General features: G+C 38.5%; 1 protein-coding gene across 5 annotated transcripts in view; it reads right to left on the minus strand.

Moving 5' to 3' along the window:
- LOC129763592 (papilin) overlaps positions 1-9815 on the minus strand; it is a 243194-nt gene extending 233379 nt beyond the window's left edge. For 2 of the 5 annotated variants that reach the window (XM_055762832.1, XM_055762834.1), the window contains exon 1: positions 9023-9814. The gene's annotated coding sequence lies outside the window, so the exon portion shown is untranslated. Of the gene's footprint in view, positions 1-9022 lie in introns of all 5 variants that reach the window. The other 3 variants (XM_055762831.1, XM_055762830.1, XM_055762833.1) reach the window with 2 other exon arrangements.
- Between the last annotated feature and the right edge of the window lie 2653 nt (positions 9816-12468).

Raw genomic sequence — 12468 nt, forward strand, 5'->3', positions numbered from 1 at the left:
TTTCATGATAGTTTGTGACCCCTCCCCCCTCTCTAAAGGGGGGGGGGGGCTGCCATACAAATAAAACACAAATTTCTGCATTACTCGAGAATTAATTTAGCAAATGAAACGAAATTAAGCATATGGAAGTTTGAGGGTGCAATAAATGTTTTTACGGTGGTTAGACACTTCATCCCCCTCTCTAAGGGGGGGGGGGGTTAATTCCTACATCACTCGAGAATTAGTCAAGCAAATGAAACCAAATTAGGCAAATGGAAGTTTTAGGGTGCAATAAATGTTTTAACGGTGGTAATGTTTGAAAATATTGATAACAAAAAACAAATTTTGGGCGGGACGAAGTTTGCCGGGTCAGAAAGTACCAAGATAAAAATGTGTTCGTAAAATATTCTAAAACATGAGACTCTAAGCTTCAAAATGATATGCATCCCATCTTTATTCGATCATTCTATGTACATTTTTTTGCAATGGAAAACCCGGAAATTACTTTTCGGCCAACCCAATACTTTCGCTGAGTTTATACGGCCATGAACCACTTACTCAGGTGAACTCCCACGAGCAACGCCCAGTCACAGCAAAATATGGTCTATTTGTTTTAAGCTAAACCATCCTCGGAGCAACAAATAAATCTTCTCCGCATGGTGCGCGTGTCTACGATGATCATTAGCATATCAATGGACACAGCATGCCTGTCATTGTCAAACTAATATTGATTTGCCATTTGGAGAATTTTCGATCACAGACAGCTGACAAAGTCTCTCAGGTTACCTGAGCGATCTCCCAAACCACTTGTTTGTGTGACCATTACGAAACATCCGCCGGTTGGCAGCAAACAATCAACACGTCGTTGAATATTTTTTGGTGTTTGAACCTGTTCTTCTCAGACCAATTCGGTAAACAAACGGGTTTAAAAAATCGATTGCGTTCGAATAGATCTTCCTTTGATGGGATCCTTGTTTACACGTGTGGGTGCTGCTTGGAAAGTACTACGATACGAAACAACCATTCGCGCGCGCTTGTTTGGAGGCGAATTGGGTAGAACGAGGTGCCGCTGTGAAGCACCGGCAGGTGTTAATTGAAACGTTTCAGTGTGCCGAACCAGCGGTCCAGAGGTGGAACCGCAGAAGCGCGGCTCCAGCTATTGGCAATGATCTCGGAAATCCAACCCTGAAAGATGAACTGGTGGAGAAATTTTCCCGAAGATCTTGTTACCGGCGTTGGCAGTACTCTAATTGCCAGATATACACAAGACCCGAAGAAAGTGCTTGTGAAATACACTCTGTTTGCCGACCTGGATAGGTCGCGCCTCAAACCGGGAGAACTCCACCAGAGGAGGGGGAATTGCGCAAAACAGCATACAGATCGTTCGTAAAGTGAAACATGAATAGCTTTATTTATAAACATACATGCATGGTGCGAACCGTTTCTCTTCGGATAATACCACTGGGAGTACACCGCTCCGAACGGTCTGCTCGTGCTTCCTGGATGTGCAGAAGAATGGAACCTGCCTGATGTGTGGTGTAAGGTATCTGCGAATTTTCTGTCCCGAAGAATAGAGCTCTGACCGCAAGGAAACCGCAAAAGAAGCGACAAAAGTTCCGTCGATTGATATGATATCACCGGTTTGGAATAGGGGAATTTCTGGCTCAATGCCGTCGTCTTCCGGAATGCGGTGGCGTCATCGGCGAATAATCGAAAGCTGTGATCCATGGTGGCATGATATGCGCTCTATTTGTGTCATCTATATTCGGACGAATTGAAATATATGGCCTAATCCAACTGAAACAAATGTCGGTTCAATCACCACTTGACGATCTGTTTATACGAATATATTTAACATAAACAAACAGCTCTAGCCGATCAACTCTAGAAAGCGACTCTGGTCGGGAACCGGCAGATGAAGTCATTTCACTGTCCACGCAGGGTACCGAGTGTTGTCATTCCTAAAATTCTCACCCGAAGTGAGGTTTCCCTTTCGCGCGGAAGACACATTCGCGAAATTTGGTCCCTACATAATAGGGATAGGTCGCGGGCAGCGACAAATTTCAGCGCAAATTTCACTTTCCAGACCATTAGTGATGCGCATCGCGCTCCTCCGTCCTACCTTCTCCCCAAAAAAAACATGCGCTCCTCTTATGGCACTCTACTATGCTAAAACCAACCAGAGTGTGTTTATTAAAGCATTACGTCGCGTCACTTTTTTTTTGCAACGTTTTATTTGCATAGTTTTTTTTTTTTTGTGGTGCTCTGTTCTTTCGGTTAGTGGCTTTCACTCTGATGTCTCGTCGGGATAGAATTGGATTCTAAGCCAGACAGCGACACAACACAGCGCTCACACACAACATGTGTGCGTATTAAAATTCATCTCATCCACTCTGCCGGCGTTCCTTTACGCTGGTCTACCGATCGAATCGGCCGATATTAGGAGTGGCTATGGTATGCTGCCGCCGTGTTGTTGTTTCCGCAGTTATTGTTGCACCATGATGTAGCTGCTTCTGCCAGTGCGGATGATGACATAACTCCAGGGTCTTTTTTGTCGTTTAGAGCGATTAATTGGCAAAACCAGGAAGAAGAATGGGACTGACTCGTCGCTGTCAACCGATTTCCTGTGGCTAGCTGATGATCTACTGATGCAAACAAAGTCCATGAATATTTCAGCACATGAGCAATTTCACGGCAAGTAACGAATAGATTATAATCAACCATTTTCGATTTGGTACAAAATTTGACAGGGCATAATGCTTGAAACACCCCCTATCGGAAAAACAGCCCACTGGAATTTCTTAGAAACAAATGTAAAAAATGTGAAATATTCTCAGCTTTTCAGAAAAAATAATAAAATATAGCGCCCTTGGTCCCGAGATTATGAAAACAACAAAAAACGAAAACAATCAATAATAACGAGAACAGAATTCGAATTTTCTGCAGGAGTAGTATTTAAAAAAAAACAGGTGATTGGCTCTTATTTGATATGTCGATCATCTGAATCGGTCTAGTAGAGGAAATCAGGGAAAAACCGACACTGTGGGTAAAATCGACACCCCCTGATTTTTCCAATTGGAAGCAATTTTTTACAAATTCCCCGATGTCACCTGTACACACCTGTCATTTCGCACGTTTCGAGTCACCCTACAGCTGCAGAATTCGCTTTGCTGTTAAAATAAACAACAAAATAGGACCGGCCAGCAAACAGGAGTTGGTCCGTGTAAAATTTCGGTATTGGAATTTAAGTGTTTTTGTGGGAAAATTTTGGAAAATTCGCTACTTCTGGAAGCCTAATTCATCTTAGATCATTGTTCAGCGTATTTTCTAAGACGGTAGGTGGTTTTGTTGTGTATCGATGCTCGAAAATTTTGTTTTGCAATTTCGAGTCTATTCGGGGTAACACCGACACCTTCAGTCAGGGTGAAACCGACACCAGGGCATGTGTCCCACTGACAGGAAAAATGCGTCGTTACTTTTTGTAGATGCCTGTAGATACCTCATGTTATATTTGGAAGACATGAATCGGGTATCCCATCAAAAAACTCAGGCAGAGCTTCAACGCTCATCAGCACATCTCCCGTGGAAGCTCACCCAAGCTGGGACCTAAACATAAGTTCTGGCTGAGATTTCTAGACCGGAATCCGAACATTCGTTCCGCAAACCTAAGACTGCATCAGCGGCGAGAGCTGTGGAGTTCAATTGCGGTTGAAATATATGAATTTGGTAATTCTTTCTATTCAAAACCTGAGCAATCCAATTACATACAATTTGCAACTATCTCCTATCTCCCCTCTTGATGTGTCCAAATAGTTAAAGATAGCATTTTTATACTTTGAAATTATTGTAGCAAGTTTACATTCGTTTTTTCTAAAGGTTTCGGTTTTACCCGACAGTGTGTCGATCTCACTCACACTCCCATTTATTTCACCTGGAAACATAAATTTTTGTATTCTATCAAAATTCGAGTTCTACTCAAAAATTGAACATCAGATACTGTAGAATGATTCGTGAATAGTTAAAGAGAAGGAATTTGTGTTTCATTTGTATGACAGCCCCCTCTTAGAAAGAGTATCTAATCACCGCAAAAACATTTATTGCATCCTAAAACTTTCACATGCCAAAATTTGGTTTCGTTTGCTTGATTAATTCTCGAGTAATGAAGAAATTTATGTTTCATTTGTATGGCAGCCACCCATTAGAGAGGGGGGTGGAGTGTCTAACTATCATAAAAACATTTATTGTCCCCTGAAACCTTCACATGCCGAATTTGGTTTCGTTAGCTTGATTAACTCTTGAGTAATGCAGAATTTTGTGTTTCATTCGTATGGTAGCACCACCCCCCACCCCCACCTTAGAGAGGGGGAAAAGTATTTCATCACCCTTAAAACATTTATTGCATCCTAAAACTTTCACATGCCAAATTTGGTTTAAATTGCTTAACTCATTCTCGAGTAATGAAGAAGTTTGCGTTTCATTTGTATAGCAGCCTCCCCTTTAAGAGGGGGGAGGAGTATCTAATCACCATAGAATCATTTATTGTACCCTAAAACCTCCACATGCCAAATTAGGTTTCGTTTGCTTGATTAATTCTCGAGTAATGCAAAAATTTGTGTTTCATTTGTATGGCAGCCCCCCCCCCCTAAGAGAGGGTGGTGGAGTGTTCAACCACCATAATGTAGAAATTTGTGACGAGTAATGTAGAAATTTGTGATTCATTTGTATGGCTGACCGCCCCCCCCCCTTAGACAGGGGAAGGGTTCTATATATATATATATATATATATATATATATATATATATATATATATATATATATATATATATATATATATATATATATATATATATATATATATATATATATGTAGATAGATTTATTGTTGTTGTTATCTTGAAATATAGATACTTAGAACTTCTTCAGTTCATTCGACTCTATCAATAGTTTGCTTGCGAAGCATATAACACGTAGACATTTTTTTCTTCGAATGAAATGATAATCAGTCATTCAGTCGACAAAGAGGTATTAGGAATCAAAACCTTGTGTCTCCAACATAACGCTCTCGTTTTCGAATTCCCCTGATTCAGATTCAACTTCGGACAAATAATCACCAAGTCCTTCGTTAACCTTGCAGTTATTTTACAGATATAACCCAATTCCTGCTTTTATGTTATTTTTCTTCAATGGTTACGATTTCAGAAAGAATAGAAATTCCAAAAATTTAGATGGTCAAAATTGGTCAACAGAAGAGATGTTATCTTCCATCAGGACAACGCAAGGCCACACACGTCTGTAATGACTCTCCAGAAACTCCGGGAACATGATCGGGAGATTTTAATGTCCAGACCTGACACAAGCGATTACAACATTTTTCTCGCATTGGAAAACTTCCTGAGTGGTAAAAAATTGGAATCAAGTGAAGATTGTGAAGATCGATTACCTTTAAAATGGCAACAAAACAGCTTCAACTCCAACTCAAATTGCAGTGAATCGTTTTGATCGCAAAGACACTGGTTATTAAAGTAACTTACTTGAAATCACAAAAAAAACAGATTGCTTTTGTAAAGGGCCAAAGTCAATTTTTGCAAAAATTCATAAAATTTGAACAACTGAACCGATTTAGATGATCGACATATTAAATTATTGCCAATAAGCAAATCTTCATTGAAAAAAATATCACACTTGCGGGAGGATTAGATTCTAGTCGTATAGGTCTAGTCTAGTCACATTAGAATATTGAAAGAAGACTTAAAACATGTAATATCTGAAAAATAATAACTCAAAGATGAAAAATAACACATAACAATAACTCTGATTTTCGGATATATCATGTAAAAAGCTTTCCAGAAAATATTAAAAAATATATAGCACCCTCTATCTTTAACCGAGAAAACTATGAAAAACCAATCAATAATAACAAAAGTGAAAATCCAACTTTTCCGCAAAAGAAAACTCATCTCAAAAAGAGAAAAAGAGAAAAAAATAGCATCACTGATATCGAGATAAAATTCTCAAAAAAAATCAATGGATAGCCCATACCAAAACCAACAAGTCATCCATAAATTCTGTTTTCCTGTTTTCTTTGGAAAAAAAATACAACTATTTCTAATTTTGTTTGAAATCAGTACAGTGATATAGTGTATTCAACAAAGTATTAGATGTTATTAAAATATGAACTTTTGTCGAAGAGATCAACATTCTATGTTTTATAATTTTTGGAATATAAGGTATTTTTGCATGGAGACTACTGAAAAAATATGTAATGTTTCACTCGTAACATCATGACTGTAAATTCTTGCGTTTGACATGTTTTTTATATATGTTTCCAAGTAGAAAAAAAATCGAAGCACATACACCGAGATAATTCAAACCAAAATATGTACGAGTAAAACATTAGTAGTAATTTTCTAAAGTAAACAAGAAAAAGTTGTTATTAGAAAAACTCTTTTCCTGTACAAGTGCCATTCTTTCGATGTAGAGATGACTTATTGGTTATGGTATTGGTTATTCATATTATTTTATTAGGAATTTTTAAAAGTTATTTTCAAAAATGAATTTAAATTTTTAGAACTTTTTTCAAGAGTTCAAAATCTAAAACAATATTTTTAACGGTACATAATCGAGTCATATACACTCGACAAACAAAATAGAGGAGTGCGAAGTCGAAATTGTTAAGTAAAATTTGACATACTGTAACTTCGTGAAACATTATCGCATAAAGATAGGATGTACCTAATTTTAAAGCTTTCAAATATCATAATTATATTTACATATTTATATTTTGGTATGTGTAGGTGTATTGGACAACAATATCGGAAAGGAACGAAAAATGTAATTTCTTTCTATTTTTTTTTTCAAATATTTTGCAAACCCAATTAACCTTATCAACCATTTTCCATTTGGTTCTTAGAACGTTCCTGTAGGACCTCCCCATACAGAAATATTTCTGTTTGAATGAAAAATTGCTCCTAGCGTTTTTGATGAACAATAATCGCACCGCAAACTGAATGATAGTTCAGAAAACTCCAATAAATTCTACACAACATTAATTTGTTACTTTGACGAAAAAAAATCTCTATCTTTCTTTGCATCAATTTTAAAAAAGGGCCAAAAACAGGATTTATGTACTGTTTTAGAAAATCTTCTGTAATTTTGCAAATATGAGTTCAGTAAGTTCTAATGTTAGCAGTATTTTTTTTTGCCCATTGTATCCTGTGAACCCAATGTATCACCACCGCACAATGGTCCAGGAGATGCATTTAAGTGGAAATTAGCATTTAGAGCTCGACAGTTATTCTCTAGACAAAAACTGGCTTCGACAAAGTTGTTGCATACAATAGAGCATACAATGCATACAATAGCTTATTTCAAGAGATAGAAAAAAAATTGTTCTACAAAGATATCTGAAATAACTGGTACTACAACAATGTCGAACTATGTTTATCTCTATCTATAAAGATAAGAAAGTTAGATTTTTTTATTTTATCGAAAATTTTAGTCACCCTATTTTTGATAACATAAAAATGAGCGCTCTATCATATGTAACAACTTTGTCGAAGACATTTTTTGTCTGAAGAACAAATATCTCCCACAAAGTTGTTTTTGGCGCTTTCTATCTAAGTTGCATTAGGGTAACCATGAAAAAGTTTTTTTTTTTGCTTTAACTTTTATATTTCAAATTCTACATCAAAACTGTCTTCGTCGACTTTTAGATCTTATAAATACCAACATTTTGAGATGCAGAACTTGTCAATATCCTAGCCCTACTCAAAGTAATTGATGTTTTTTTTTCCCAAAAACTCATGATTTTAATTTCAATTTACTCAAATACTAAAAATAACATAGTTTTGAAAACCACATATTATATAGATTGAATATACTCTTTCAAATTCCGCCAACAAACATTTTATATGTTTGCCCCATAAAGAATGACAAACAAATGAAAAAAGCGTGTTTTTTGGGAAGAAATATCAATAACTTTGGGTGAAGTTGGGATATTGACAAGTTCTGCATCGAAAAATGTTTGTATTAGTAAGTTCTAAAAGTCTACCGAAGACAGTTTGTATGTAGAATTTGAAATAGAAAAGTTAGAGCAAAAAACATTTTTTTCATGGTAACCCTAACGTAACTTAGAAAAAAGGCGCTATATCGGTTACTTCAAGAGATTGAAAAAAACTTTGTTTTACAAAGATATCTCAAATATCTAGGACTACAACATTTTCGTACTATATTTGCCTCTATCTATAAAGATAAGAAAATTAGATTTTTTATGTCATCGACAATTTTGGTCACCCTATTTTTGATAACATAAAAATGAACGCTCTGTCGTGTGTAACAACTTTGTCGAAGACTGTTTTTGTCTAGAGAATAACTGTCGAGCTCTAAATGCTAATTTCCACTTAAATGCATCTCCTGAACCATTGTGCACTGTGAAGGTTTCATATTGATACGTTCAGCCGTTTTGTTTTAGCTGATGGATCAAAATTTGGAATAAATTAGAGGATCTCTTCATCGCCAGAAGTACAAAATGCTATTGAGAGAAGCCTTTTGATTTTTCAAAAATGGATTAGGCAAAGATCGATTTTCTTGCGTCGATTTGATAAATGAATCGTGAAATTTTATGAAGATCGCCCAATCTTACTCTCTAAACAATAAATTGGAAATAATTCCAAATTATTCAATTATTTTGAAAAAAAAATCTGAAACAGAGCACAACACAAAACTAGACAAATTACATTTTTCTAAAGCACGTCACATTCCCTGGCAAACCATTAGCGGTGAAAACAGTTATACAACGTACAAACTGTTCTCAAGCGGAGAGCATCTCAACGACTGCACCACTCCAAGACCTATCTTATCCGGATTTACCGAAGAAGAAAGCCAGAACACTATCAATCATATTTACTGCCAGCGCCAAAAACGTCTCGAAGAGCAATAAAATATGTTAATTGCTTGCCTATAAATTTCACGCGGCTCAGGCCAAAGCGAACAGAAAGAGAACAGAAAACAAAACCCCACCGAATGCTGCAACTCTTAGACCTACCTTAATCTTCTGCAGCAGCAGCAGTCCACTCACTAGGCGGGGTGTCGACGAGGCTGGAAATCGGGAACGATTGTCTAAACTTCTAAGAGACCAGCCAAACCCACCAGTACAACACTCTCGGGGCGGTATATCCTTCCGAGTCGATGTTCGACAAATTGGATCGATCCTAAGGCACTTCACCACACACAGAGCTATCCGTCCACAAAATTGCACGAACGCTTCAAACTTTTGCCCGCTCGGGATCTTCTTCTCATAAATGATAGTAATTTTCAATTTACGACGAAACCAAACTTCGATTATAACACAGCAATTTATTCTCCGTTTCTGCTTGTGAGGTTCCACACCAAAATTCGTTGTTTTTCTTGGAAATCAGTATACTTTTCGCACTAGAATTTTTTTTTCTCCAAAATCACTTGATCCTCACTTGCTGGTATCCTTCAAAGGCACTTGATATTCCGTGTATATATGGCACTCCAAACAGGTTTTTCTTTATTTCCCGAGGGAAACTACCATCAAAATCCGGCTAATTCTAACTAGCTCACTTGCTCCCGCTTCCGCTGAAAGGAAGGAACGGTTTCGGTCACTGCGCCGCGTTAGGCTTAAACTGGGTTGCGATCCTTTCGGCAGACGACGAACGACTGACTGACCATTAACTAAATGGTCCAACTAAATAATGAATGTGTATATTATGTTATTAATACATATCGGGCAGAAGCATCAACAGCAACAGCAACAACTACCAAAAACGCAACACCAGAGCAACCAGAGGATGAGATCTGTGTGTACTGAAGGCGGCGAGGTCTCTGTATGCATACGAGAAGAACCGTCAGCAGTCAAGTCGCATCGCAACTCCAGACGGGCCGTTAGTGTTCGCTCGCTCTCTAGAAGAAGGTCTCTTCTATCACTACCGCTGCCGCCGCGCTGCTATCACCACATGTCCAACCTACCCAACCCAAGCACAGGCCGCCTGGTCGCTTGGCGGTGACTTCGACTCCATGAGGAGTGATTTTTGTGCGGCTTTATGTGAGATTTTTTTTCTTTTATTTTGACCAAATCGAATCCAAAGAAATCGAAGAAAAAGCGGATGAGAGAGAGAGGAAGACGAATCTCCGCCAGAGAGCAACAAATTATCAGGAGAAACACCAATACCCTCCGGAGCAACTCCGTGGGATTCTGGAGTCACCAGAAAGGGAAAATCGAAAACATCGTTAGGAAAGTTTATCTGCGCACAGGGCTTTGCGATTGGTTTGGGACGCCTGAAGAATGATTTCGACCTGATGAATCATACCATGTGCGAATTAGCAGTGATAATGGCAAAGGATTATAGGATTATATGTTGGAGGACTATTTATCGAGCATTTTCAAAACAGAAGAGAAACGATTATAGTGTTGTCCCGAACTGATTCTTCCGTTGTTGAGTGATATGATATTGAAGATGTTCATACTACAGATACAGATAATTGAAAAAAATAATTGATTCATTTTGATTTTATCTAGATATTTTGATTAATCAAATCCCCGATTCCAGATTTCAAATCAAAGATTCAAAATTCTTTCAGATCTTTGATCTAAATTCAGATTCTAGCTACAGATTTATTACCCAGACATCAGTTTCAGAATCCAAATTCAAATTCCTGAAGAAATCCGTGTTGTAATACCGATTCCAAACTTTAAGTGCAGACTTCCTATATTTTATAATATTCCAAATTCGTATGAAGAACTATACGAGACACTTTTTTACCCCATTTGTTTATTTTAGGCTCATTAGCCTAAAATAAATTACAGCTAAAACAGAGCCGAATTTTAATCGTGTACATGTCCCATGGTTATCATATCTATAATTAGCACATTACACAGTAGCCATTTAGACGTAACAGTATTCTTTCTGTTCTTCCATTATCCAGTTAGACCACCGGACAGCGGAGACAGTTGATATGATCATTGTTGAGTTATTAATAGAACAGCCGCCCGATGTGTATTGCAGAGCAGAGCAATTGTATGGATGGATTGATCTTATTTCGACCGTGGATCGATCTCCATAGCAGATAATTGTTGCGTGGATGTAGTTATTATTTAACAACACAAAGATGGTCAATGAGGGCCCTGAGTTTTGAACTCACGATCGATCGTTTACTGTGCGAACGCGCAACCAATGTGGCTACGGAGACCCCCTATACGAGGCACTTGTTTTGAACTCCTTATATATTTTATTTTATACTAGCTGTACCCTGCCACGCTTTGCTGTGGCACATGGTGGTTGCATGGTTTAGTTGAATTTTTCATTTTTTTATGGTGTAACAACAATCCTAGATGTGTTTGGTTGTTTTGTATATTGTATCATAGTTTGAGCTCAGTCGATTCCGTACTTTTCGAGTTTTTAACGCGCACACAAACGAACAGAAAACTTTTATATATTAGGCTGTCAAGAAAGTCCTGCGGTATTTCCGCGAGGTGTCGTTGTAAGCGCGTAGTTCTAGTTGTATTCATTGTATCGAGTCATACTATAGCATGTTGGAAAGGTATTTTTGCGCGCTATAATATAGTCCTGGACAGTGTTTTGTTTGGTTAAGTCGATCGTGAGTTATAATGTCGCAAATATGGAGCAAAATAAAGAGAAAAGCCGACATATTTTACAGTACTACTATGACAAAGGCAAAAATGCATCTCAAGCTGCCAATAAAATTTGTGCAGTTTATGGACCCGATACAGTTTCCATTTCCACCGCACAACGATGGTTTCAACGTTTTCGTTCTGGTGTAGAGGTCGTCGAAGATGCGCCACGCTCCGGAAGGCCTGTCGTCGAAAATTACGACAAAATCGCTGAATTAGCCGAGAAAGACCGGCACAGTAGCAGCCGTAGCATCGGCCAAGAGCTGGGGATAAGTCATCAGACCGTTATTCACCATTTGAAGAAGCTTGGATTCACAAAGAAGCTCGATGTATGGGTGCCACACACGTTGACGCAAAAAAACATCTTTGACCGTATCGACGCATGTGAATCGCTGCTGAATCGCAACAAAATCGACCCGTTTCTGAAGCGGATGGTGACTGGCGATGAAAAGTGGGTCACTTACGACAACGTGAAGCGCAAACGGTCGTGGTCGAAGCCCGCTGAAGCGGCTCAGACGGTGGCCAAGCCCTCATTAACGGCCAGGAAGGTTCTGTTGTGTGTTTGGTGGGATTGTCAAGGAATAATCTATTATGAGCTGCTTCCCTATGGCCAAACGCTCAATTCGGACCTGTACTGCCAACAACTGGACCGCTTGAAGGTAGCACTCATGAAGAAGAGGCCATCTTTTATAAACAGAGGTCGCATTGTCTTCCATCAGGACAACGCCAGGCCACACACTTCTTTGGTGACGCGCCAGAAGCTCCGGGAGCTCGGATGGGAGGTTCTTTTGCATCCGCCGTATAGTCCGGACCTTGCACCAAGTGACTACCACCTG

Source organism: Toxorhynchites rutilus, chromosome 1 (genome assembly GCF_029784135.1).
Source record: "Toxorhynchites rutilus septentrionalis strain SRP chromosome 1, ASM2978413v1, whole genome shotgun sequence".
Lineage (NCBI taxonomy): Eukaryota > Metazoa > Arthropoda > Insecta > Diptera > Culicidae > Toxorhynchites > Toxorhynchites rutilus.